Source organism: Astatotilapia calliptera, chromosome 3 (assembly GCF_964374335.1).
Source record: "Astatotilapia calliptera chromosome 3, fAstCal68.1, whole genome shotgun sequence".
Classification (NCBI taxonomy): Eukaryota; Metazoa; Chordata; class Actinopteri; order Cichliformes; family Cichlidae; genus Astatotilapia; species Astatotilapia calliptera.
In genome coordinates, this window is record NC_137424.1 from 72,495,893 (window position 1) to 72,521,718 (window position 25,826).

Below are 25,826 nucleotides of genomic sequence, written 5' to 3' on the forward strand. Positions count from 1 at the left end.
AATCTGATGCCACACAAATTATTTGTGCCTCTCCAAAAAATAATTTCTGTCCACTATGAGATAAAGGAGAACATCAAAAGCCTGATACCTGCAGGCCTGACAACAGGAGATGTATCACTCCTGTAACATTTAGCAGCCGCCTCATTGTTCTGACACACACAACAAAACTATTGACTACACTACACACTAACTATACAAGATTTGCGCTAAACGTTGCAAATCTCACATCTCAAAACACTGCCGTCACTCCTAAATTTTCCTCTTCTTAACAACTTCCGTTTCTTAACAACCAAATGCCATGTTTTGATTGGTCGGCATGGTACATTTTTTGACCAATGGGAAAGGGTGGGGTGTTTTGGTTTTGTCTTTGCTCACAGGCGGAGAGTGCTTTATAACGTTTTCTTTATAAAATGCCGTTTTTACCATTTCTTCCCCCAGTAAATATAAACAACAATATTCTGGAAGAAAACCAAACACTGGATTTTTTTTTAATCACAACTCTGTTTTTTATGTGGCCTATCAACACAATTTGAAAACTGGTATAAAGTCCACTCTTTTTACGTCACTTGTTCCATCTGTCCTGCTCACATCTCCAATGGTTGTACACGTTGTCATTAACGTGGCTTCACTCTACATTAGCCACGCCACTTTGCTAGCTAAAACACCGGTGTCGGCACATAAGGACGCTGTCATAGCCTGTCAACGACGTTGATTAGCTGCGCATATACAAATTTGAATCACGTGATTGGCTGGACTATGGGATGAGGTGCCATTGTTCTAATCCCATACAGGAGCAGCCAGTCACTTACTGACTAACACTGCAAAACAGAATTGTTAACGTATTTACTTTCATTTCAATTCCGGTTAGAATTTTATTTTATGTGCAACACGGATTTTTTCTGCACAGAGACCGTGCCAGCAGTGCGCAATTGAGCACACGCGCAGTTTAGAGGGAACATTGGTGATGATTATCAGAAAGTGAACAAGGTCTCATGGTTTGATGCTTGTCCAATGCCTGAGTTGACCTGGACTGGTTAAGCACTGCTTGTCTTATTTTATGATGCTGGATTTAACCAACGCTTACTGGCAGATTCCCTTGTCTGCAGAGTCCAAAGACAAAAACGGCCTTCTCCACTCTGTATGGTTCGTACCAATTCGTCACACTTCCGCTGAGTTTGCATCTTTTGCTGTGAAGTACAGCCAGACTTTTGACCGCTTCGCCTTGGGCATTTTTAATCTGTAGCTCTGATCTAAAAGAATGTACGTACCTGGGCCCGCCTACTATCCTCAGAAACGTAAAATGATTGGCTAGAATCTAAAGTGTATCACAGCTTAGGAAAAAAAAGCACCGAAATGTGCGCTGCTTTTCGGTCTGGTTACTACCGTTTATGTCAGAACCGGTGCCATGCCGGTATCCATCCCTAGTCACATATTTACTGTTTTGCTGTTTTTAATGGAGACCAGGGGTTCCATTATCTGGTTGGTATTGTTAATGATTAATTGTTGGATTGGGAATTTAAAATAGTGTAATAAAGAAAAAACACTTTAGTTCTTATGGAGTCTTTTATTGGGTTTATGTGACATACAACTAAAATGACAGCTTGTAAAGGTGAAGAGACAGTGGGACTGGCCATCCTACCTGTGTCACAGAAGAGCCAAGGTTAAAGCTGTTTACAGTTAATCATTTGTGAGTAACCTAAATAAGGTACTCACCTGTCCTGGTTGCTTCTTGCAGGATGTGGAGCATAAGAGTGAAAGCAGCTTAATCACCTGTTTAAGGGCTGTTGGAGCAGACCAGTGTGTCAGGTTAGGGAGTATGGATAAAGAGGGTTTTAATTTATATAGTAATGGGTGAAGCTTATGTTATTGGTTTGTTTATAGTACGTGTTGGAAATATGTATATGTTTGTGATGTGCTTTAATGTTATTGCATGTTTGTGTGTGTGGAGGGTTATGTTTTCATTTTGATTAGTTAACCCCCATACTTGGGCTATTCCGGAAGAGTATAAAAGTGGTAAATGGCCTGCATTTGTATAGCGCTTTTCTAGTCCATAGGACCCCAAAGTGCTTTACACTACAGTCAGTCATTCACCCATTCACACACACAGGCAATGGCAAGCTACATTGTAGCCACAGCTGCCCTGGGGCGCACTGACAGAGGCGAGGCTGCCGGACACTGGCGCCACCGGGCCCTCTGACCACCACCAGTAGGCAAACATGGGGTTAGTATCTTGCCCAAGGATATTTGGCATGCAGCCAGGAGGCAGCCTGGGATCGAACCACCGACCTTCTGATTAGTGGCTGACCTGCTCTGCCACCTGAGCTACAGCCACCCCAAAAGGAAGCCATTTTGTTTAGTTATAGTTAGTGTTCTTGTGCTCCTATCATGTTCCTTCATTAATAAAGTGCCAATCCATGGATGTCTTTTACTCCAGTCTTGCGTCATATTATTGGACAGAACCTATGACCGCCGGCCAAAACTGACAGTAAGACACTGTAGAAGACAATGTGATGTGTTTATTGATATGAGTAAGGAAAGTAACTGTTATGAAAGAAGATGTTAATTAGAGAAAATGAACCAGTAAAGAGAGTATATTTCACTGAGGATATAAGTAAATGTAATTGATGTGAATGAGGAACCTGCTGAATTATATATTGAAAGCTCATGGTAGTGTTTATATAGCATTTGTTTGTGTGAAATAAATCAGACTCAGACACAATCTGGAGGAATACAGAGACACATGCTGTCTTCCTTACTTACTAAAAATGACATCTGGGACCAGGACGGGAGCTGATGCGAGCTGAAAGTTGGAGCCGAGACTGATCCATGGTTGCTAAGACGGTGGGTCCAGCGGGCCTGGGTCAGCAAGAGGTCGACGCAGAGAAGGCTTCCCTGATGCAGAGATAGTTCGTGGAGCGCTCAGGATATTAAGGCCTGGAACTTTTAAAGATATGTTAATCAATAAAGACGATTTGACTGCACTTGAACTGAAGGGGTTTCTCCATGCCCACCTGAGAGAGAAAAATAGTACAGAACTCTTTCAAGAATTAATGTGTGCCAGAAAAGATGAAAGTGAGACACCACATCCAAAACATCCAAAACACACCGCCCGGGCAACAAAGGAGTGGCTCCGTAAGAAGCATTTGAAAGTCCTGGAGTGGCCTAGCCAGTCTCCAGACCTCAACCCCATAGAAAATCTGTGGCGGGAGTTGAAAGTCCGTGTTGCTCGGCGACAGCCCCAAAACATCACTGCTCTCGAGAAGATCTGCATGGAGGAATGGGCCAAAATACCAGCTACTGTGTGTGCAAACCTGGTAAAGACCTATAGTAAATGTTTGACCTCTGTTATTGCCAACAAAGGTTATGTTACAAAGTATTGAGTTGTATTTTTGTTATTGACCAAATACTTATTTTCCACCCTGATTTACGAATAAATTCTTTACAAATCCTACCATGTGAATTCATGGATTTTTTTTTCACATTCTGTCTCTCACAGTTGAAGTGTACCTCTGGTGCAAATTACTGACCTCTGTCATCATTTTAGGTGGGGGAACTTGCACAATCGGTGGCTGACTAAATACTTTTTTGCCCCACTGTATGCAAAATGCTGCACACAAACATCCCAATACTTAATTTTTATGAGGAGCCATTGATTACCATTGATTACTTAGAATGTGTTATAGGTCAGCTAGAGGGCATTTATGTAGAGTTAAGGAATAAGGTCTAAAACGGTTTGGTTATGAAAACAATGTCTGTGCGTGATGTCTGTTTATGGCTCAAGGCCTTGACTGAATTCTTTGCTGTGCTTCACACAGCCCTGATGAGGAACAGTGGCACAGAGTGGAAAATGATGAATTAAAAGGGTAAGTTTTAGGTCGGAGTACGGCATTTTCTGTGATTGAGATTTAATTCAAGGAGGAACAAAAGGTGTTACGGCACCTGAGGTTCTCATTCCCACACAATATTGTCCCGGCAGGAAGCAAAACGTTCCTGTGAATTTCTGGTTGATTGTTTGGTTTTGTTTAGCGCTAGCTTGATTTTATCAGTGAGCTTTGGCTTGTGTTCTTTCTCGTAAGCGAGAGAGCGATAGTTTTATGCTTGGACATGTCTGCAACGGGCCCTAGTTTGTGTTATTGTTATTAGTGTTTTGTTGGTTACGTCTGTTTTCGTTTTTGTTACAGTGCACTGAGGAAAAAACATCTGAGAGGTGTGATCCACCGGTGGTGATATTTCATGATTTAACAATCAGCTCTTTAAACCAGTCCTGAAAGATTGAGATTTAAAGCGCTATAAAATATTATTACTGTATACAGTTGCAAAGTGTGCTTCTCCATGATTGTAATTGCCTTGGGAGAAATTCACTTATAGGGGACACTGATCACATGAGAAGTCCTGAGTCTAAAAGGATTGCAGCAAGTCAATCCGGTCCAAAAAAAAAAAACAACAACAAGGAATTGTTTTCCTTTTAAAATGATGACGTCATCTTGCTGGGGATGGATTCTCGAATAGGTCACGCGGGAGACTCCATTATCAGCAACATCTGGTATGAATGTGTGTGAATGAATGCATGTGATTGGACTGTGATGGACGGACTAAAAGTTTTGACTGACTTGATACTGAGACAAAGACTGCACCAACTTTAGGATTAGTAAATGCCAGCAAACAATTCACCTAGAGAAGGGTGGATGCTTTGTTTTGTTTTGTTTTGTTTTTGCAGGAGCAGGACGATAAGAGAGACTGAAGAGGAGAATTTCTGATGCTTTTTTGAGATATGATGTCACTAACCTTTTCTTTTAAGTTTCTAGCTCCTGTGAATTGACACATGGGAGTGTGTCAAAAAAGGGGGAAGTGGAAGTTGAGTTTGAACATCTAACAATGGTGATATGAAAATTTCTATGAGTTTATTTTTGTGTTTAATAATTTAGCTATGGTAAAACTTAAGCTTATAATGTGTTAGACTTAGAGATGGTTCATTAATTTTTGATTTCTTTTACACACACATAGATTATGATTAGAATAAGTCCTGAACATAATATTTTAAACCATATTTGAATCATTAGAAGAACAATGGATAACAATATTAGATTATCAAGGCTAGGGAGAGAGGTGTTTTGGTTTTCTGTCTCTTGCAGAGGAAGGAACAGACACCAGACGGGGACACAGAGATATGGGGACCCTTCACAGCAGAGACAGATGTAGGGACTGCCAAGACAGCAACTGGGGTCAAGTGTCATGACGGTTGGGCTCCTTGAGAAGATGGATCCCATAAACACAGCAATAACCATGAAGGGGTTGGTGAAAACCAGGAACACCAGACCAACAAGGTTCGAGAGGCTCTTGGCGAAAAAGGGGGACACGGCGGTGACCCCAAAACACACAGATCCTTGTTTGAAATCGGGGCAGAATAATCCCCAGAACTGTGCAACGACTAAAGGGTGGTCTAACCCCGGTCGAAGAAAGAAGCTGAGAATCACCCAACTGGAAGACACTGGTAGCTGCAGCAATAAAATTAAAGGTTAAAAGCTCTTTAGACAGAGGTTCTAGTCTAAGTACATTTGAAAGGTATAAGGTGGCATCAAAATGGGGGTGGAAAACTGGAGCACCAAAATAAAGCTGTGGGAGAATTGGGGAGTGATGGGAGTGTCATCTGTAACTGTTATGGTTGTAAATCTAACTTTTCTCGCATCTGAACTGCGTGAACACAGAGGTCATCCCACATATGGTTCACCCGTTAAAGGGGGACAGAGGGCCTCAGGACCAAGAAGAACTGGACCTTGCAACACTAGAGTGTATGTTGTAAGTGATCTCTTTGAAGAAAAGAGATCAAAGGGGGAATTGTGATATTATTCTGTTATCATATGTTACCTTATATATGTAATCAAAGTAGTTGAAGTATGATACTGCTGTAGATCATATTATACCCTTTATTATAGAGTGTGTGATCAGTATGTAGTATCAGTTTGCATTATACTTCTGACTTAAAAGAGTGTGAAAATCATTAGATCTATTGGATTGACCTGTATTACTCGACACTGTTGAATGTGTTACACTGTTTCTTGACATTTCATACTGCTGAATCATGAAGAGAATGTTGTGTGCAGAGGACCTTGTGCAGATAATAGAAGAAACAGACCACATTCCATACCCCCACCTTTCAGAAGAGAAAGACAGGGAGCCGAGGTCATAACTTAGGCGCCGTAAGAGAGAAAGAATGTAATGTTTAGGCTCTTACGACTAGGTGGGGGCCACTAGAGGGTATAAAAAGCTGAGTAACCCGTCACCATTTTGAGACTTGCTGTGACCCTCTGCAGGCAGGTCTCCCCATCATGATGGTTCTAATGCTCATAAGTATTGAATTGTATGGAAATAAATGATTGTTGATTGAGCATTTATACACCGAGTACTGTCCTTCCTTCAGCCCAAAGATTCAAAGAATTGGGAGATTTCAACAGAGACAAGGATCTGGAATTAATTGCAGGTACATTGGGAAAAGTGATAGAAAAGATCAAAAATGGATCAGGAAATTGAATTTCTAAAATGTTAATATTTGTCAGAGCAAAATCAAAAAATTCATCTAAGTGCTGCTCATATCTACCTGTAGCTGGAGGAGAGGTGACATTCACTGGCCCTGAAACAGTGTCCTGTTTTGAGTCAGGTATCTCTGCTGCACCATCCACTGTGTTAAATAAACTATGGCCTGCTGCAAGTCATATGAAAAGAACAACAATTATTACAAAACAAATGTCCCCTGACAAACAAAAAAGTGTTGATGAGGAGGATTTTTTTTGTCTAGGCTTTAAACCACATGTCTGTTCTTCTGAGCACTAATATACACACAAGAAATAGGCTTTTATCAAAACACTAAATCAAACACTGCTAACAGTGGGAATAAAGGAATTATTTTACTGCATTAATAATATAACTTTATCATTAAATTGCATTAAACTGTTTATCACAGCTACTGGCATCAGATTAACATTTTTATTGCATGTGCAGCCATAATCATTGTATACACACATTTGCATATTGTGCTTAGTGATCGGCAGATGAAGCTTCATGAAGCACTGAAGCGTTTCATCCAATTGGTTCATCCCAGCGCAAAGCTTCTTAAAGCTTCATTTGCTCTAGTAGGACACCTACTGGACATAAAAATATTAGTTGGCATGAATTTGAAGAGTGTGGCATTTTGCACACAGCCTGTAAATGTCAACAACAAAAGGAGTGTGTAAAACATGTATATTGTAGTGATGGCAGTATACTGTGTATATTTATACTGGCAGTATGGAAAATGATTATTTGGAAATGCTTAAAATGGAAATGATCATTTACTGTGAGGTGAGGTGTGGTTGGGGTGTGGACAGTAGTTGTGCTTTTGTAACGTTGAGGTATGGACAGCTACACACTGAGGCTTTGAGCCTCAGTCCTGCCTGTTCACATTTTATTCTGTAAAAACTAAATTTTCACTGCTTTTATAACCTTTAGTGGGGAGAACGTAGCTAGGATTTAATGATTTAACAAATCTTTTGAATCCTTTGTCCTCCACAATGCTAAATGGCTGGGAGTCCTCAATCACCATGCTAACCAGGTCTTCATCTATTTGAGATTGTTCTCCTGAGGAAAGACAATAAAGACAAAGCACAAATATAAATATCACACACGTAACTTATAATAGCTGTATAATATTGTTATATCATTTAGTAACATTACTGCATGCTATATTATTCTTCTGCCCTCAGCTGAATGTCTCTATCCAGCTTATGCAGTGAGCTAAACATAAAATGGCTTCAGTAAACACTCAGGAGACCGCGTGCCATTCTTCGGAGCTTTACTGATCCTTATTTTCCTTTTTTTGTAAAACTGTAATAACAGAAACAGAATACAGTGTATTCACTCTCCATACAAATACACAAAGATTACATTAAATATTGTTGACTTATGTAAACAGTCACTACACAATCAAGAGATACAGAGATGGTAAGAGATACAGCTAACACCACATGCTGGTATGCTTCATGTTAGCAGGCTAAACAAAGGGCTAACAGCTAGCTTGTGCTAGTAATGTAACAAACTCGCTAAACACACAAGAAGCTCATTACTTTGCTGAACAAGGTACTAATAAGTGGGAACAATAAACCGTTTTGCCACACTTACAGATTATGCCTTTTCAAGGGCGTCAGATGCAGGAATTTACAGAGACACAGCCAAATGGACCTTCCCTGTCGAGCGCTGGGAGAAAACCACTGCTTGCGCTCTAACATGGTGCTACCCTGTCAACCCACTAGATGGCAGGCTTTGCCCAGACAAGATCAGGAATAAACATATTTTCTGACATGTTGCAACAGTTAATTACAGAACGAATGATTATGACCCGCCATATAACAAACTTATAAAAAACATGCCTTAGAAATAACAGGAGGGACAGAATACTCCCCGCCTGACGTCTGCAGGACGTCACACCAACTAAAGCTGAATCCCACTATTACAAAGGATATTAAGAGTCTTTCAGACTTAGCTCTTAGGTACCAACAAGACGACTTCACTGATGGGTCTCAGGTACACTCTACATTCGCCACTGCGGATGATCTTGACTTCAATCTTCCTTACTCTGCCATCTTGACTGGGGAAGGTCTTTGTGACTAGCCCTAGTGGCCAGTCAATCCTGTTTTCTTGTCCCTCTTTGAGCAGGACCACATCTCCAATTTGTAGATTGGGCTTTGATGCCCTCCACTTGCGACGACCCTGTAGTCCGCTGAGGTACTCTCTCCTCCATCGTCCCCAGAAGATGTTGGCTAGGTACTGTACACGTCTCCATTGCGCTCTAAACAGGTCCTGATCGTGGAACTGACCTGGTGGTACTGGGGGCGCACCAACCTTTTGTGTGAGTAGCATGGCAGGAGTGAGAATCTCAGGATGCTCTGAGTCAGCAGAAACTGTGGTAAGTGGCCTTGAGTTGACTATTGCAGTGACCTCCGACATGAATGTTACTAACACCTCATGTGTGAGCTTTGCATTTCCATGCTGCAGCAGCATTACGTCAAGGATCCGCCGACTGACGCCAATCATGCGCTCCCAAGATCCAGCCATGTGCGATGCATGTGGAGGGTTAAATTGCCACTCACAGCTTCTGTCTCCAAGATACTTGTTGATTTTGTCATTATGACAACCCTTCTTGTCGATTTGGAGTTCTCTGCAAGCACTCACAAAGTTTGTGCCGCAGTCGGATCTGAGTAGTTTAACAGCACCTCGCATGGCAACGAAACGGCGCAGAGCATTAATGAAAGATGAAGTGTCCATTGCTTCTATCACTTCGATATGTATGGCACGAGTGCTCATACACGTAAAGATCACTGCCCATCTCTTGGCCTCTGCTTGACCTCCTCGTGTCTTTCTGACTGTAACAGGCCACGGACCAAAAACATCTAGGCCCACACACGTGAAAGGAGGGTCTGTACACATTCTGTCTTCTGGTAGATCTGACATGATCTGCTCTTGTTGCTTGCCCCTTAATCTGCGGCATATGACACAGTTGAAGATGACACTACTGACGGCTCTTTTCCCACCCACAATCCAAAAACCTGCAGCTCTGATTGCACCTTCGGTGAAGTGTCTGCCCTGATGACATACTTGTGCGTGAAAGTGTCTGATTATGAGCTGGGTTATGTGGTGTTTACTGGGAATGAGCATGGGGTGTGTCTCATCTGTTGACAGTTGAGCTCTTGCGAGCCGGCCACCGACCCTAAGGACTGCATCAGCGTCTATGTAAGGACTCAGCTTGCTAAGTGGACTTTGTGTGCGAATGGACTCACTCTGCTCCATGCGCTTGATGTCATCCATACACCTCTTTTTGAACTGCACGAATGATAGTAACCTTGGCCTGCTGGAGCTGTTCTTCTGTAGCATAGTTGTTGCACTTGTGCCATCCACGACATGTGCTCTCTGTTTCACCTTTAAACGACTCGGCAATGTGCAGCAGTCTGGCAATAGTTTTTAGCAGACGACTCCAATTTGAGAATCTCTCGAACCTTGTGGTCCCGAGCTCTTTTTTTGACAGAAAGGTGGCACAGGATACGATATCTGGGCGCAGCTCAGTGTCGTTTTCAGGGCAAACAAGGTCAAAAGGTTCTTTCTGTATTTGTCGTTGGCCTGAATCTGTAAGGAAGGCAGGTCCGCTAAGCCATGTAGAGTGAGACAGATGCTCAGCGGGCAGTGCTCGTGTGGCATGGTCAGCTGGGTTTAGCTGTGTGGGTACGTAATGCCATTGGTGGGTCTGGGTAGAACGCCTAATGCGCTCCACACGGTTATGCACATACACATAAAAGCGTCTTTTTTCATTGAAAATATATCCAAGGACCACCTTCGAGTCGGTGTAGAAGTTCACCTCATCGATAGTAGTGTGAAGCTCCTGCTGGACCATTTCCGCCACTTCTACAGCCAGCACAGCAGCACAAAGTTCCAGTCTTGGAATTGTGATGTCTGGTTTTGGAGCCAGCCTGGCCTTTCCAAGAAGAAACCCAACTTCACTGAGCCCATTGCCTGCTGTGAGTTTCAGGTAAGCGACGGCTCCAACAGCTTTTGTGGATGCATCACAAAAAACATGCATTTCTTTTCTCTGAGATTCAGATAGTGAGATGGATGTATACATGCGGGAGATCTTGAGCTGTTGTAAGTGCTTTAGGGAATCTTTCCATTGCTGCCACTTGTCCTGTTTCTCCCTCGGCAGCGGTGCATCCCATTCGCTAATGTCCATAGAGATCTCTCTCAGAATGGAGCGGCCTTCGATGCTGACTGGCACAGCGAAGCCGAGTGGGTCATACAAACTGTTGATGACTGACAATACACCACGTTTGGTGAAAGGCCTGTCATTGATTTCAACTTGAAATGACAATTGGTCTGTCGACAGGTCCCAGCCTAACCCAAGGCTGCGTTGCATGAGTGGGGCGTGTTGTCCACGTTGGAGTTCCTGCGGGCCTGTGGCTAGATCTTCACTTGGGAAGGCACTGACGACTACAGGGCTGTTGGATGAGATCTTGTGAAGGCGGATGTTAGACTGAGCCAGCATCCTTTGTGTTCTGTGAAGGACGTCAATCGCCTGGGTCTCAGAGGGAAATGACTTTAGCCCATCATCTACATAAAAATGGCGCTCAATAAATTCCCTTACATCACTGCCATATTCTTTCTCTCCTTCCACAGCAGTCTTCTTGAGTCCATAGATGGCAACTGAGGGGGACGGGCAATTCCCAAAAACATGGACTGTCATGTGAAACTCGTCCACTTCTCCATCGAGGTCGTGATCGCGGAACCACAGGAAACGCAGATAATCACGATGGTCCTCTCTGACCATGAAGTTGTGAAACATCTGCTCCACGTCAGCCATCACAGCATGTGGGTCACCTCGGAATCTGAGAAGCACGCCCACAAGGCTGTTATTGAGATCTGGGCCTTTACACAGTACTTGATTCAGAGACACATTTTCGAACTGGGCGCTTGAATCGAACACTATTCTGATTTTTGCTGGCTTTTGGGGGTGGTAAACACCAAAGTGTGGGAGATACCAGCATTCTTGGTGGGGTTTGAGAGGGGGTGCCCTTTCTGCATGACCTTTGTCGAAGATCCTTTTCATAAACTCCACATAATGATCTTTCATCTCCGTCTTTCTCTTTAATGTCTTCCGTAGGGACATGAGGCGGTTGAGAGCCTGCTCTCTGTTGTTGGGTAAGCGACGTCGGGGATGACGAAAGGGCAGGGGGGCGACCCAGTTATTTGCATCATCTTTAGCAAACTCTTTGTGCATAATGTTCAGAAACGTCTTATCTTCTGCAGAGAGTGCCATTTTGTCATCATCAGTAGTTTGTTGAAAGATGTGTTTGCCCAGTTCATCTTTGACCTGTGTGCTCTCAAAAAGGGGGCATTCTTCTGTGATCTTCACTTTTGTGTAGATTCTGTTGCCACAGGGAGAGAGAAAACTGGGGCGGCCATTATCCAGTATGTTAGTCTTGTAGGAGTTCAATGTGGGTCTGTGAGCTCCCGAGAGGCAAACATCCCCAACAATTACCCATCCAAGATCAAGCTTTTGGGCATAAGGTGCTTCATTGGGCCCATTTGCCTGGCGTCGAACCTTGTGAGCCTGAATTACATCACGGCCTAAGAGGAGGAGAATATCTGCCTCTGGATCAAGAGGGGGTATTTGTGCAGCTATGTGAGCTAGGTGATGATGAGCAGCTGCAGCTTCTGGGGTGGGTATCTCACTCCTGTTGTCAGGAATCTGATTACACTCTGTCAGTGTTGGTAGTGGTATGGACACTTTTCCGTCCACACCCTCAATGACAAAGCCGTGAGCTCTACGGCCTGTTTTGTTCGTTGTGCCAGAGCATGTTTTCATTGTGTATGGAAAGGCTTCACCATGTACATTAAACATGTCAAAAAAGGGAGAACGAGCCAGTGACACATTACTTTGGTCGTCTAAAATTGCGTACATTTTCGTTTTCATTTGAGGGGCTGTGCTGTGATATACTTTCACCATGCAAATTTTAGAACAAGACCGTCCTTGTTGTCCCTGTCCACATACCTCAGTGCAGTTAGATGTAGTCACTGTGGAGCTCGGGATGTCTGGCTCCCCGCCGTGTGCCTCTGGTGTAGAATCAAAGCTCCCACTTCTCCAAGGGGGTGGCCCGGCATGCATGGCGGAGATGTGGGTATCGCTTTTGCACTCCAGACAACGAATATCAGCTTTACAGTCTTTGGCCCTGTGTTCTGTTGATGAGAGACACTTGTAACAGATCGAAAGCCCTTTGAGCAGACTTTTCCGCTCATCCAGTGTTTTCATCCTAAACCCTCTACATTTTGCAAGTGAATGGGGCTTCATGTGTACTGGACACCGTTTGTCGGGATCAAGAGAGTGAGTGTTAGATTTGTTGCTGGGTGTGCCAACCTGTGTTTTGTTTGCTGTTAGCGGGGCTCTAAAATGTGATTGTCTCACCAGTGGCCTTTCTATCCTCATGTGCCCAGTGCTGTAATTTTGTAGGATAAAGCTGGGGTCAGCTTTCATTTCAGCATTGCTATTTACGAACTGGACAAAGTAGGAGAAAGGCGGATAGTGCACTCTGTGTTCTTTCTTATACTTGGACCCCTGTTTGATCCATGACTCTTGCAGGGTATGTGGGAGTTTTTCCACAATTGGGTTTATGCCTCTTGGAGTGTCAAGAAAGCTGAGGCCTGGCAGATATCCTTCGTTTTTTGCTGCTTCAAGTTCCAGGAGGAGATCTGCAAGTTCCTGTAGAAGGTGATTGTCTCTCGGAGTAACTCTGGGAAAGCTCTCTAGGCGTTTGAACAGAGAAGCTTCAATAACTTCTGATGAGCCATAAATCCTGTCTAGCCTTTGCCATAAACGCTGAAGACCTGTTTCTGGATTGTTAACATGGACAGCCCTGATTCTCAGAGCATGCTGGAGAGACTCCCCACTAAGCCACTTAGTGAGCAGATCGAGTTCTTCACTGCACTTTAGGTTTAAATCTTCAGTGGCATTGTGAAACGTAGATCTCCATGCTAGATAAGTCTCTGGCTTGTTATCAAACACTGTCAGTCCTGCTGTCAGTAGGTCACGACGCGAGAGGAGGGCAGCGAGGTCTGATACATCTGCTTGTCGTTGTGGTTTGGCTGCTCCAACATAGTTGGACCAATGGGGAGGTGGAAGTTTGGGCTGCCAAACAGGTGGAGAACTGGGGGGGTACCCACGCGCAGCTGCTGCTGATATGTCCGGCCCTGTAGTGTGGGTGTTGTCTAAGTCACATTTTTGCTCTCTACTGTGTTTTGACTCACCTTCCATATTAGTGTTATTGTGGAAGTGGGTATCTACATACTCTTGAGTGCGGCTGACAGCCGCAGCTATTGTGGCAGGAATGTCTGGTGGCTTCACAGACTCTGCTTGGTCCAGAACTGCAGCCTCTAGGACCCTTGCAGCTGCAAGTGCTGCTTCGGCTTCTCCCTCCTGCTTCAGAGCATTTAGCGCTGCCTCCATCCGGGCCTTTTCGACCTCCATGTCTATTTGGCGTTTGGCATATTCTGCTCTTGCTCGAGCAGCTTCGGCTTCAGCTCGTGCTCGTGCTGCAGCAAGGCTTGCTGCTGAGCTGTTTGACCGGCGTGAAGCTGCTGAGCTGTTTGACCGGCGTGAAGCTGCTGATCTGCATTCCGACCTGACTTCCAGCTGTGAAAGCTGCGAGGTGTCCCCGTGGTTGCACATGATTGCTGTCGCTGGAGTGTCTCAGGATCCTGGCAGTGCACTTGATGCGTGGACAATCTTTTTACTCTTCTGCCCTCAGCTGAATGTCTCTATCCAGCTTATGCAGTGAGCTAAACATAAAATGGCTTCAGTAAACACTCAGGAGACCGCGTGCCATTCTTCGGAGCTTTACTGATCCTTATTTTCCTTTTTTTGTAAAACTGTAATAACAGAAACAGAATACAGTGTATTCACTCTCCATACAAATACACAAAGATTACATTAAATATTGTTGACTTATGTAAACAGTCACTACACAATCAAGAGATACAGAGATGGTAAGAGATACAGCTAACACCACATGCTGGTATGCTTCATGTTAGCAGGCTAAACAAAGGGCTAACAGCTAGCTTGTGCTAGTAATGTAACAAACTCGCTAAACACACAAGAAGCTCATTACTTTGCTGAACAAGGTACTAATAAGTGGGAACAATAAACCGTTTTGCCACACTTACAGATTATGCCTTTTCAAGGGCGTCAGATGCAGGAATTTACAGAGACACAGCCAAATGGACCTTCCCTGTCGAGCGCTGGGAGAAAACCACTGCTTGCGCTCTAACATGGTGCTACCCTGTCAACCCACTAGATGGCAGGCTTTGCCCAGACAAGATCAGGAATAAACATATTTTCTGACATGTTGCAACAGTTAATTACAGAACGAATGATTATGACCCGCCATATAACAAACTTATAAAAAACATGCCTTAGAAATAACAGGAGGGACAGAATAATTATCATGGCATTTGATGGCTCACCTGGTCTTGCTCCACAATCGGTGTTCTCCTTATTCTCATGCAAAGCTCTGTAGTGCCTAATCATGGATGAGGTGTTGTTGTTATATCCCAGCTCCCTGGCACATAGCAAACACTTCACCTTGTACAAAAGTAAAGCCGCTTAACATAAATTGTATTGCACCATCAGTATCATGAAAATACATCTTCTGTAGAAATTTACATACCTTGTTGGGAGGAATAAGATCAAAATGTTCCCACACAGGGGAGGACATCCTCCTCTTCTTAGCTGGCTCCATTCTCTCCTGACTTTCTCTCCTCACTCTCATAAACCTCCAAACTGTCTCCAAACTCTCACTAACCGCAACTCTCCATCAAACACCCACATTTTGAATGAAGTCTGAGGGGTTTATATCGCTGTCATATCTCGCGGCAAAGTTCGAACCACTTCATGAACCAGTCACGTGGTACAGCCGGGCAGCGAGGCTTTGGACGTCATCATTTTCAGCTCCTCCCATAAATGAAGCAAGCCTCGATACGCGCATCGCAGAAACGCCCCCTCCATTACTCGACACAAGCTTCGAAGCCTCGATAAAGAACGTCACATCAGTAGTTGTGCTCATAAGAGTTGATTCTCAGTCTATTGAAGGTTTCAAGCTTTGTGAAGCGCGATGTCTTCACAATCTATTGTGTAAGGTGATTTGGAGCAATGGAAGGTTAAAACAGCATTCACGCTTACAGACAAATATGATTTAAATGTAGACCTTTGTAAGCAAAGGCCTTGAATTCATTTAGCTTCTACCTGCAGTTGAGCTTGCCTAGTAAAAAGTGACAGAAGAAGAGTGAAGAAAGTGTAAAGTCCCCAGGGGCTATTCGGAGAATGAATTTAATTACGATGTATGGAAGAAAGTACTGGAAAGAGTAACATCTCTGTCTATTTTAGCTATTTTTAAGTGATGTGTGACACACGCTAGGCACAGATACACCCACACACAGGTCGTTATCATCAGATGCACGTTTATTGTGAGTGTCCACAGAATTACAGCAGAACACCGTTTGACAGCGGTCGGTTTCCCCAGCTTCCTTTCCCTCCGCTCCTCTCCGCCTCACTATATAAAGGGAAGGAAAACCACCATCAGTCCAAACCGCCATCAGCTGTTCTTACCAGCACTGCCCCGTTGAGCCCACTGCACCACTCCTCCCCTGCAGCCGCGTGCCGGACCACACCTCCGCCACACAATGATTTACTGTAACTTAAGCATAATTATGTACATTTGTGACGCAGAAGGGGCTGAACCCTGAGATGAATAAAACTATTCTGAATTGAGTTGTTTGGAGAAGATCTATGCTGATGAGTTGCAGTGTACATCTTCCCACACGTGTACTCAATAAATCTTCATTTGAGTGAACTCTTCTGGGCCAGTGTTGGTTTGTTCCTTGCCTCAATATTTCGAATCGGGACACTACCAATACAGATCATTCACAGCTGGGCTAAAATAGAAGGATCTCAGTGATTGTGAAAACAGAGCTATTTAGGAGCAATAAGGCAGCGCAGCTAAAAGAGCCGAAGATCTCAAACACACTGAACACTCCTCACTCACTTGGAGAACCAACTTTCAGACTGATGACGCTGATGAGCTTCAAAGGTTTTCCAGCTCTCTTGATGACATAACACTCGTATGTTCCAGCATCATCTTGTCTCACATTCTTCAGAATCAAAGACACGTCTCCATCAGCTATCTGTCTGTCCTTCAGATCCACCTGGTTCTCAAAAGATGGATGCTGGTAATCTGGAACAAGTCATCCATGCTGATATAAAAGGACAAGTTTTTCATCTTCCAGGTCAGTTCTGCTCCACTCTACAACTATGACGATGTGAGCTTGAGCTTGACATGTCAGAGTGACGTCCTGTCCAGACTCAGCTGTGATGATTTTGTGATCTGAAAAAGAGGAAACAACACCGCGCAGCGAGGTTAAAGGTCAAAGTAACACTGTTCACTTCTACAGCAGTCAATCAGAGTGATGATGAGACAGCACTAAACTGTACTTACACACAGAGAATTTTCAATAAACTTATCACAAAATTAATGTGTGCAGGCTCATGTTGCCTGCACACACACAGACCAACAGAATGAATATGAAATAATCCTACTCAATTTCTTTGTCTTTATCTATCATTGAAATGGCATTTATCTCCTGACAGGTAAAACTCACCTGCAGAGGTAAACATGCAGAGGCTGAATAACAACAAAGCTGAGCAGAGTGATGCAGTCACAGCAGACATTTCCTCTACCACAGATGGTCTTAGTTTGTTCTAAATGTCTGTATTTTCAGTGAATAACAGAACGTGAGTTTAAACCTGATTGCATCAGATTAAATTTAACGTTTACATAAAATTCAGTTTCCATAGAAATGATTCCAGGTTCAGATACTAATGCTGGATAATAATCACTAAGGCTTTTGAAATCTGTGAGCGAACTGGGTCCTCAGCAGTTCTGTGTGATTAGTAAGTATGTGTCTCTCAGCTTTCTACTCCAACTGGTCCTGTAATGATTTTTGCTGCGTGCGCATGTGTGTGTGTGTTTGTCTGAAACCATTTTTCCCCCTCTCTCTGTTCTTGTTTTTGCATGATCTGTTTGGTTGAGAAGTGATTTCAAAGTTTCATGTGAGAGATAAAATAGCTGCGGTTAAATTAAGCTGTCTAAAACTGTCAAGGTTCAGCCCAGAGAGAAGAGCAGTTTTATTTTAAACAAGTTCCTCACACCAAGGGGTTTCAGAGGGGAATATTTCTGAAGCTGACACTGGACTCAGCGCCCACAGAGAGAGGGGAGAAAATAATTAGGCTACGTTCACACTGCAGGTCTTAATGCTTAATTCCGATTTTTTGATCAAATCTGATTTTTTTGTCTGCTTGTTCACACTATAAATAAAATGCGACAGCAAACGCGCTCTAGTGTGAACCCTCAAAGCGGCCCGCATGCGCAAAAGAAGACGTCACACACAATCAAGGCTGGACTGGGACAAAAAATTGGCCCGGGCATTTTGACTATAGACCGGCCTACCAGGATAAAGATTGAAAATTTGACGTCATTCAGGGTTAAACCGCAAAGGATTCTGGGAACTTGTGGCAAGAGGTACTAGCGCACGCAGGCTTTCAATTGAACTCAGTTACACAGCAATAAAAAGAAACCCAAAAAATGGCAAGAAGCTGTTGTATTATTAACTTCAATAGTCGGTCGCATGACAGCCACGGGAAGCCGACGGGTAGAGAGATCGTTTTTTTTATCGGATTACATCGTTGAAGAGACATTTTTAAGCCATGTTTCCGAAGTAAGAGCCGACGGATGGTCTGGATATACCAAATATAACGTCCCCGAACACTCCAGCTCACATGTTAGTCTGCTCCAAGCATTCCCACAAAGGTCAGAGTTTTGTTGTAGTTAATGCGTCATTTTTCTTAACATAACTGGTGATATAGGTTACAAGCAAGTCTGGAGCTGAACAGAAATTGTGGCGCTATGCTCCTTTGTTTATTGTGCATAAATAGTGAATTTTCCTGACACAATATTACGTTTCGCTTCTGTTATTACCATGGTACATTGACAAAAACATACTTTTATTCACAGGAGAAAACAGTTGTTTTGTATCACTAATTGTCCAATGCGATTACAACATACAATATTATTGTCACTGCTACATTTCTGTAATGCTACCAGAGATTATTTCCACTAATTAATTACCGTTGAGCTCAAAGGTTATATTAATAAACGGTTAACAAATGTGTATTTATGACGACGATTTGTGAGACTGGTAAACTTACCTTTGTTCGTACGATGGTCTTTCGTTCTACACGGTGCATTTCAAGGTCCTGCACCCATCCGTCGGTAAACTGTACCTGGGCTTGTTGCAGTGACCTGAAGTTACTAAACTTCATGAGTGTATGCACTCACTCCAAGAACCGTATGATTATAAATATGAGCGTGGTGAAAGTTGGGCAGCACGCTAATGTCTTTTGTCCCTCTGTGTGCTCGTAAGGGTCTGACACTTTCACTCCTTTGATTTTTTCCTCGTATCTTTTCTTTGTCTTTTCGTCGAGTCTGTCTTTGTACGGACCGGCATTGTTCTCCTTTTGTTTTGTACATTCCTTTTTTGTGCGGCAAAGAAAAAACAAGAAGGTATTAGAACCGGAGAATGAACATTTTGCGGCGCTGCAAACGCTTGCATTTGATGCGGTACTTGGATTGTTTTGCCACGAGTTCCCGGCATGCAATGCGCGAAAATCACGTGATTGCTAAACAAGGGGGAGGGTGCATCCGGCCTCCTCGGCTGTAATTGGTCCAGCCCAGAGTCGATCATGACCAATTGGCCAATCCAACACCTTTCATTATCTATACCCTTCCTAAAAATAAAAAAAATCCATCGGCCCATAAAAACAAAAAATCGCCAGCGGCCCACCGGGCGAATGCCCGGTATGCCCGATGGCCAATCCAGCTATGCACACAATGCACTCTGTTTAGACCCAGACCAAACAATATTTCGTCTTGATGCATTCTCAATCATCCAGCAAAGTAAATCTCCAAAAGTTGAATCTGTTCATCTGGACGTAGCGTTTTGTGGGTTTTCTATAATGTTACATCATATTCTATAAGGATGTTATATGTTTGTAGACTTTCTGCCCAGTTTGACCCATTTAGCAGAAGTCAGCATGTTTAAGGCTCTGATATTTATTCTGTATGACTTAAAGCAGTTATGACATGGTCTGATTTTCTCACCCAATAAAGGAATATTTCATATATCAGTCTACTCTTCATTTTATCAGAAACAGTTATCACAGCTCGTACATTTTCATTTTGCACATATATGTAAGCATTGAGCCAAATTTAGTAATGCCAACAAATTAAATGAACATTATTTGTCTCTTACATATGATACAGCTATACATATTTATACACTGTAAAAGATTCTTGTCTTTGAGTGAAGATTTATGGTGATGGGAAATATAAATAACTGAAACTTGAATCTTTACTGAAGCTCAGTGTTTGACACAGAGTTCACTCACATGTGCTGTACCAGTGTACCTGCACATGTGACCATAAAAGTGAATTGTTCACGTGAATTGTTCAAGTTCACTGCTGTAATAACTAATAATGATTAATATAATAACTATAATATTGGCCATATTATATTTACACTGACTTTAGTCTCATGAACAACATAATTGAAATGAAGCCCAACAATCATGTTTTACAGTCATGTGGTCTCAGCCTCAGATACTTATTAAATCACACAAAGCTCGTGTAGAAACAAACGAACAAATGAACAAAATATGTTCTCCTTCATTTCTCTCAAACAAAGCTGTATGAAACGTTTACAGCGGTTAGTATCATGGTTGCTAGGCAACCTGGGCAGCGCGACGGAGATCGACCGGCATTTCACAAGCCTCGCACTTCCGGCCTTAGCGGTCTTTGAGTACGCGTATATGGGCAGAAATCTGTGACATCAGAAACTGAATTTGAATAAGTTCAATTTGAATTTGAATTGCTCAGATTGAATCTGAATTGTAACTTGAATAAATGCTTTTGAAAACTGAATTTGAATTAGTCTAATTTGAAATTGAATTTATGGTTTGAAAATGATCATCACTAAATTGAAATTGAATTTTATATTTTGAAAATGAATTGATTTGCTTTGAAACTGCATTTTATCCTTTAATACGTTTTTTGTATTTTATTTATTCCAAATGATCATCCAGATGTCTGTGACATGTGATGACAAACACCATAATGGAAGGCCTTAGTCATCACTCATCATATATTTTTGCATATGCTGAACAGGCAGTCAGACATGCTGTAACTGTGGGGTAGAAAACAACATGAACACCATACGGCAGGGGTCTCAAACTCCAGTCCTCGAGGGCATGGAAAAGTTGCATGACACTTTGACCCTTGAGGAATATGGAACTCCAAAGTGTTCAAAATTAAATAAATAAATAGGTCAAGATGAAATAAATAACTATGTGAATAAATAAGACACATATGTAATGTGAGAATGATATTGTGAAATAATGGAACACATTTTGAAAAAAATGCTCATTATTGTGAAATATATTGCATTCTGCTATATAAATTTACTTATTATTGTGAAATATTATTTCATGGTCATTATTTTTCACAATAACAGAGATTATTCCTGAGGCATTTTATTTATTTCCAGCCGTTTTTAGTCCAAAATGACCTTTTTTCAAAGTCAGTCTTTATTTCAAAATCCCGTTTTTCCCGATGGTCTATTTATTTCATAATGCGACTTTTCAGCAGAATGACTTTGTCTGTCAATCAATGTAAGTGGGCTGGACCTTTGCACCTATTGGCTTATCGTTTACCATCGACTAGTTTTCCTGGATACCGGCTCCGCGGACGGCTACTGCAGCTAGCAACAGCGTGCTAGGTCAAAAGTCACGGAGGATGGCGGACTGGTGTGAACTTCAGCCAGTTCTGCTCATTTAAGCAAATCAGATAGAGAGGGATCATTTACCTGTAGATACTGTTTTGAGTCGTTTAGATGTTTCTGAAATGCTTGGGATGATAATTGCTCTTCAAGATGTTCGCATCGATGACAGCATTGTCAAAGGTTTAAGATCAATTCAGCACCGTGTTCGTTTGGAATACGCCGAGGAAGAACAGTCTTCAAATGTTGGCCGTCCACGTCTAGAAATCCCGGTGCAGCACTCAGGACTTTAGTGCTGTCCGGGATAACCGTCGGGGTAATTGCCGATACATTTTCTGTGTCTCCGAGCACAATTAGGAGGAAAATGACGGAGGATGGTCTAAGGTAAGTTTATGCTGTAATTGAGCACCTGTGTGATTCTGTACACAGCATTGTTTAGGTGTTGACCTTAATTATGACGTTTGACAATGAATTATTATCGCTTACTTTTTTTTGTTACTGTCTAAACTAAGTGGGGCAGCTACGGCTAAAGCTATCGGCGCCATCTCGGCGTTGAGACACGTTTAGCAGTGTTAGCTGTTAGTGTGTTAACTCGGAGACTGGGGTCAGTGGAGCCTGTAGGAACCTTTTACACAGAGAGTAGACCCACCAGCTTTCCACAGTCTACTTACTTATCACATCTTGTTAGACAACAGGGTCATTAGTGCTTTAAATAGTACATAGTTGAATGTTTCATTGCTGTTTGCAGTTGATTGTTCTCTGATAACGCATAACAAGGTTGATGTTAAATAGCGAGTTTATTGAAATGGTTTTGTCTATTTCACCAGCATTATAGATATACTTTCTCTGGTGTCTTCGGTAAAGCTAAAACAAGAATACATTTACATCCTTGGTTCTTTCAGCATTAATTGGAAAACTTTGAGATTTGCTGTGCGCCTCCCAAGCCATTCTCTTTTATCCCACCTGTCAGGTATAGATGGCAATACTTTAAACAAAGTTAAATTTGTTATACCTGAAGAGAACCAATCCTGACCTAGAATGGGTGAATGAATAATTAGTTGGTAGCCAATGCCTAAGCAACTCACATAGGCCCTGGCAGACTCAATAAGTCCATCTAGGAACAGCTGCAGGAAACACCTCTTCAGTTTAGATTTAAAACATGTGCATGCTCTTTCAGGTTGATGAGGATTATGGTGTGGACTGGACAGGACAACATAATCGCTGCCCATCAAATGAGATCACCATTCCTGAGATTCAGCTCCCAGATGCACTGAATGAACAAGACCCTGCTGTGCTACCAATACTTCAAAATCACTTGTAGTAAGACATTATTACATTTAATCAGTTTCTATGTCAGGAGGATTTTTTTTTTTTTTAATTTCTACAGCTTTGTAGCTAATACTGACTCAAAACAGCATAACCAATTTCATTTTTAACAAAACAGTGAGTGGCTATAAAACAGGATTTGTTTTATACAGCTGTCACTTTAATGATATTCATTTCTTGGTTGGATATACAGTACATGTCAACTCTGAGCAGATTTAATACAATGAACACAGTAGAGTAGTGTAACATCTTAATTCAAATAATTTTTTCTAGAAATTTTTTTTGTATCGTAGCGAGTATAAACAAAACATATTGTGTAATTTATAATGTACAGTGAACAACTGATTTTGATATCTGAACTCTTCATCAGTTTATATTAAAAAAGCCATAAATGCACACCTGTACTCTGTATTTTTCACTGTCAAGTGTATTAAAAAGAACTAGAACTCACTAGATTGTCCGTTTCTTTGAACACCGAGTACAGTAATGTGATGCAAGAAAGAAGAAATGGTCTAATTTTACCATGTGGTTATGGAATCAATCGTAAACCAGACCAAAACCTGAGTCAGTAGAGTTGAGACACACCTGAATGTCCATTAGAAATGACTCATAGGTACAGTAGTGTGCAGGAAGACGTAGTACTTCAAAACCGGTGGAAGACTTTGGAAGATTGCTGTTGACCACTTCCACAGTCATTTCTCGGCAAGACTTCCCATCCTGTCCAAAACTTGATGAGGGCTTTTTGTTGTGCACAAGATGCTGCAACAGAAGATTGTTTTAAACTATAATGACATCCTATATTCATTATTTTGAATCTTTTATGGAGAAATACCATAAAAGATGACCACTTACATACAGGGCACCAGACATTTTTGCCCCACTCAAATTGCTGTTGTAGCTTTTATAGATATTTTTATGTTAACAAAGCTAAAAGTAGTCTACATACAATTCTAGTGCAACTGATAATGCCACCACTCTTATGTATTGCATGGAGCAAATAACAAAACAAAATTATACTATAGCGTAGAGCTGGGCGATAGAACGATAACGATATGTATTGCGAAATAACTTTTTCTCAATAGAAAAATTAAACTATTGCGATAGACCTCACCGCTCTTGTCCTTTTTATAAAAAAATAAATAAAAATAAATATCGTGATATGAAAAAATCTCATATCGCCCAGCTCTACTATAGTGTACTTTGTTAATGACCCAAGATCACTGGACTGTATGTAATTTACCAAAGTATAATCAGAGAAAACCAATGGCAAAATACCTATCGCAGCAGACTTACCATTTTCAATGAAGGACCGAAGGTAACCTGCCACTCTGCATTTATCCTCGAGAGCATTCCTCTTCTTCCTCATCTTCATCTTCTGTGGCAGGCCACAGTCATTTTATAGCTTTACTTATCTTGTAGTCTTAAGAGCATCAGCAACATTAGGTGTATTTTTATTAAATGTAACCCAGCTGTTCAACTAACCCACGCATACAAAACAGTATATTGGTGTTTTGTGTCAACAATTAATGTTCATCCTTCATAAATTAACCAAATAGCTTTACTATTCAGATGTTAAAAGATGTGACCTGACCTTACCTCACAACAGGGAGCAGTCTCTGATTCCCTTGGTAAGAAAGGAGGAATGATGTCTGATCTTTCTGTCAGAAGCGGCCATACCATGGTTTCCTTAAGCCCTTTCCTCAGCTGCTTGACTTGACGACTTGTTTGTGTTATGACCTACAACGGTGAGACCAAACCAAAACTGAAGTTGGAGTCTGTAAAGTGACACACACTTTAAATGTTAAATATTTAAAGAACATCCACTGTACTAGTAAAAGCATTTTCAAATTATACCCACTTACAAAATCACTACGTTGAACTAAAATTGCTTTCTTTTCTTTCACATAGATTACTTGTCTTCCATATTAGCACAGAAGATAAGCCACTTTAAAACAGTCATGAATAACTATCACCTACAACAATGTAAATAGTAATACAGACATTAACCCAGAAGACAATTATTTTCTCTTACCTAATTTATAGAATTCTTTGCTATGATAAAAAACAGTATTAAAAAAAATCTGTGACTAAACTGATTAAAAAGCTCATTTTTGCCAGACAGACAGACTAACCAAGCAATAATAACATATCGTTACTTACCCTGAACAGCGTTTCATGGAGTGGAGCTAGCTGTGATAGCGTTAGCATTTGCTAACGTTAACACTGTGCGGTTGTGATGAGAACTTGGACCAGGGACCACTTCATCTCCAGTACACTGCTGCAATACGCAGACTGAGGTGAAGACGTTCAATCTAAGCGGTTAGCAAGTTCTTTGAGTAACTCAGAAACGGACTTGTTTCCTGCAGCCATGCCCTTCACAAGAATTGATACACCTGTAACGTTATTACAGTGTTTTGCATTTGTCGGTGCCTTAAGTTTATTTTGAGCTGCATACTGCCGCCAGCTGCATAGGAGATGCATTGCACCATTAAACCTAAATCGACAATTCATGTGCTATTACTTATGTCTGAGTAAAGGAGCAACCAATCACACAACTGGCTCCGCCCTGTCTTTCTTGATTGACAGACAAAGTCATTCTGCTGAAAAGTCGCATTATGAAATAAATAGACCATCGGGAAAAACGGGATTTTGAAATAAAGACTGACTTTGAAAAAAGGTCATTTTGGAATATAAACGGCTGGAAATAAATAAAATGCCTCAGGAATAATCTCTGTTATTGTGAAAAATAATGACCATGAAATAATATTTCACAATAATAAGAAAATATATATAGCAGAATGTAATATGTTTCACAATAATGAGCATTGTTTTCAAAATGTGTTCCATTATTTCACAATATCATTCTCACATTACATATCTGTGTCTTATTTATTCACATAGTTATTTATTTCATCTTGACCTATTTATTTATTTAATTTTGAACACTTTGGAGTTCCATAGGAGGACTGGAGTTTGAGTACTCAAAGACCGCTAAGGCCGGAAGTGCGAGGCTTGTGAAATGCCGGTCGATCTCCGTCGCGCTGCCCAGG

General features: G+C 41.8%; 1 protein-coding gene and 3 long non-coding RNA genes across 5 annotated transcripts in view; 2 read left to right on the top strand and 2 right to left on the bottom strand.

Moving 5' to 3' along the window:
- The window catches only part of LOC113015028 (junctional adhesion molecule-like), a 357,528-nt gene that overhangs the window by 287,613 nt on the left and 44,089 nt on the right, over positions 1-25,826 (top strand). The window lies entirely within an intron of this gene.
- On the bottom strand, positions 1,550-7,137 carry LOC145425832 (uncharacterized). Its single transcript, XR_013906592.1, has 4 exons — positions 7,018-7,137; positions 6,596-6,700; positions 2,761-2,940; positions 1,550-1,781 (listed from the first exon to the last, which is right to left on the bottom strand). It is a non-coding gene; the product is annotated as an uncharacterized LOC145425832 (long non-coding RNA).
- On the top strand, positions 21,072-23,226 carry LOC113011188 (uncharacterized). Its single transcript, XR_003270481.2, has 2 exons — positions 21,072-21,834; positions 22,628-23,226. It is a non-coding gene; the product is annotated as an uncharacterized LOC113011188 (long non-coding RNA).
- Positions 22,915-25,488, bottom strand: LOC145425804 (uncharacterized). 2 transcript variants are annotated; one of them, XR_013906541.1, is made up of 4 exons: positions 24,937-25,488; positions 24,373-24,551; positions 24,070-24,151; positions 22,915-23,535 (listed from the first exon to the last, which is right to left on the bottom strand). It is a non-coding gene; the product is annotated as an uncharacterized LOC145425804 (long non-coding RNA). The 2 variants fall into 2 exon arrangements; XR_013906542.1 differs by having other exon boundaries at positions 24,373-24,513; positions 24,937-25,475.